This window comes from Papaver somniferum, chromosome 7 (genome assembly GCF_003573695.1).
Source record: "Papaver somniferum cultivar HN1 chromosome 7, ASM357369v1, whole genome shotgun sequence".
Classification (NCBI taxonomy): Eukaryota; Viridiplantae; Streptophyta; class Magnoliopsida; order Ranunculales; family Papaveraceae; genus Papaver; species Papaver somniferum.
The window spans coordinates 255,522,885-255,526,370 of NC_039364.1; the positions used below are offsets into that span (position 1 = coordinate 255,522,885).

The 3,486-nt window shown below is 36.3% G+C and overlaps 1 non-coding gene across 1 annotated transcript; it reads left to right on the forward strand.

The window, feature by feature from the left end:
• The first annotated feature begins 3,046 nt into the window (after positions 1 to 3,046).
• On the forward strand, positions 3,047 to 3,150 carry LOC113300783. The gene has a single exon (XR_003335917.1). It is a non-coding gene; the product is annotated as a small nucleolar RNA R71 (small nucleolar RNA).
• The last annotated feature ends 336 nt before the right edge of the window (positions 3,151 to 3,486 follow it).

Consider the following 3,486-nt stretch of genomic DNA (forward strand, 5'->3'; position numbering starts at 1 on the left):
GGTGTTTTGCAGGGACTTGTGATGAACGATGAAGAAGCGACCATTGGATGATGAGATGGATCCGATCTAACGGCTGAGAATGGAGGCGGGTATGGATATAGAAAATGGGTTTGGGTAAGGGTTTTGGGCCTTGGGTATGCCCAGCCCATATCTTCTTTAAGAACAATTCTTCCTTCTTGAGCCCATTCCTAGCTTTTTGGACGTGCGCTCCATTCTTTGCGTCTTCCTTGCGTAATTTCTTCCGGCTTTTCACTACTTTTCTGCTCTTTTCCGCTCTGCTATTCATCCAAACTGTATTTATTACCTAAAAATGCAAAATTAAGTAAGAAAAATATTTATTCTTGAAAACAATGAAAATACAGAATATGGGATAAAATGTAGAATTACTGCACAAAAGATGAGTTAAATGCCAACAAAAAGGGATAAATATATACATTATTTGGCACTCATCAAATACCCCCAAACCTGAATTTTACTTGTCCTCAAGTAAAACAAAACTAAGGAAATCCTACCTATACCACTGTCGCTGGTCTCTCGAATGCATTTAGCGTATGCACTAAGCCTTTTAAACCACTAAGTGTCCCTAGTGGACGAGTTGAAGTCTCGTGAAGGTTTGCTTAGAACGTACCTACAAAGTTCTAGGTCAAAATATAAGCTCAGATTCCATCAAATGTGACATGTGCAAGTCAGTTAAGCTCACAGCAAAATGGAGATGTCAATCTAGCTATCGAAGGCACAATCCTAGCACTGATAACAAATAAGGACATGTGATAAGAGTGTAAAGTGTATCTACACATGTGTAAAGAAAGATCGGATGTTATGACTACTAATCACCAAGAGATAGTTTCTCAGGCTAAGAACCAAGGTCGAAATCTAGCTAGCTGTCCGGACTTTACGAGAATTGTGAATGAGTTGGAGGTGTTTCACAATTACTCGCGTTGTACATCAATGGCATACACCCTCCTTGCTTATTACAAAGAAACAACAAAAGACTCTTTACATGACTCTTATTTACATTGACTACTCTCTTTTATTTTTGGAACAAGAGAGGATGGAATTGATAAAAACTTGATTTTTTTGTATTTTTCTGATTTTTTTTTTTTGATAAGGAAACACTTTTGATACATATACAAAAGGAAACAAAAAATTACATGACACTTTGCAAGAGGTAGCCCTTTTTGATGCACCCAGTTATATTCGATGGTTGTCTTTCTTAATGTAACCTCCACCTTCTATCCCAACCAACCAAAGAACAAGCTAGTCAAGTTTCGTTCAGTATTCTAAAGTGATTGGCAATCGTGACTTCCTATAAAACACCTTGAAGATCGAGGCCATACATGTATTGGTAGATCGTGCGAGTGCAAATTTCTTATCACTATGTGAATTGTGCTAGAATCAGGGTGCCTAAATATCTAGACTAAGACTCCTAATAATTACATATTTGCACAAGAGTCAACATTTCAAGGTAAATGAGCTCCATTTTTATGTTTTTTTTAATTTTTAATTTTTTATTTTGATTTTTCAATTTTTTTGGAATTTTTCAATTTTTTCAAAAAGATGGAGTTTTGTTTTCAATTATGGCATATTATCGTGGTATCTACTCTATACCCCCAAACCTAAACTAAACATTGTCCTCAATGTTTCAAAATATGGAAAGAATTATAAAACAATATATGAAGAGGATCATGTTGAGTAGAGAAAAAGGAAAGAGAATACCCGATTTCGGCGAAAGCAATATTAGAACTCCGTTATTCAAGGCAAGAATCCAACATATGTCAGCCGAGATCATATTGGATTTAGCAAAATATATACAAAAGGAACAAAAGGGTTTTTAAGAAATTTTATCTAATGGATTATATACAAAAATTCACCATACACTAACAATCTAAAGAGTTGAGGATCAACCCAAAAGACAAAGTGTAGAGGTTTCAACAGCTTCACACAAATATAACAGGAAAGAAACGCAAGTGAGACTGTGAAACAAAATGAGCTACCCCCAAACCTGGATTTTTCAACGGATAAAATTTTGGAAACAAAATCTCGCAGTTTTGGGGGTTCATCATGCACGAGGTCTAGCTCGAAATGAACTGTGCTAGGGACGGGCAAACATGCTAATTCCAACTGTGGTTCCTCAAATGTATTATACTTAGAAGCAAAATAGTCCAAGAGGACTTGGGAAGCACACAGTTTCAAACCTAGATTAGGGACTCTCAGAAAAGTCGGTTTGACAATATGGGTACAAACCAAATCTAGGTTGGGTGGAAGGCAATCATATTGTGACTTATGTAGGACGATAGGCACATCATTATTAATCACATCAACATCTCCTAAGTCTTCTACACGTGTCACAACATGCTCACAATCATCAAACAAATCAGAATCATCAACATCATCAGAAGAATTATTCTCATGCATCGGCAAATCAGTGGAAACATCACAACGTGACCCAGGTAGAGAATCAGACACAACAATTATATTTTCATGCATATTAGTGTCAACAGAAGATTCTATATTACCTAAATCATTTTCATAGGACAGATGCACATGCTCAAAATCAGTATCATCATCACATGTATATGGAATACTAGAAGAAACATCATTCATGAAGGTCGAGGCAGAGAAGCCTAATGTATTTGAACCCAAAGGTTCCATAACATTTTCAGCATAGACATGTTCTTCTAACATAACATCATCATCATCATCATCATCATCATAGTAATATGCATACTTGTCCCTATTAGCAGTTGTGGTGTCATTAGTCAACTCATGTTCCTCTAGATTAGGTTCATATTCAATATCATACACATGAGAAGGACTAGACATGCTATTTCCAAAGTTCAATTCATTACCACCAATATCATGTGACAGTGTCTCAGTTTCCCTAATGGACTCCCAGTGACGGGTTTTCTCTGCAATCTCAGCTAAAAATTTCCATGCATCATCCACAGTTTTATCAAGAAATTCACCATTACACATACACTCAACCATGGCTCGAGATTTAAAGTCTAGTCCCTCATAGAGGATAGCGACAAGTCTCCACTTCTCAAATCCATGGTGTGGACATTCGCTCAACAAATCATTAAAACATTCAAAATATTCAAAAACAGTTTCCTCATCCAACTGGACAAAACAATTGATATTTTGACGAATAGCGATGGTCCTATGATGTGGAAAAAATCTTTGGAAAAATTGATTAGTGATTTGTTCCCAAGTGGTGATTGATTGTGGTCTCAAACCGTAAAACCATGTTTTGGCCCTTTCCTTTAGAGAAAATGTAAACAAACGCAATTTCAGAGAGTCTTCGGACATATGATCAGGTTGCATAGTCCGACAAATTTGTTCAAACTCTCTTACATGAGTATAGGGGTTCTCAGAATCGAACCCTCGAAATATAGGAAGTATTTGTATCATGCTTGCATTTATTTTAAAAGGGGTATTGGTTTGAGGTAATACAATACATGATAATGGAATTTTTATTGTGGGATA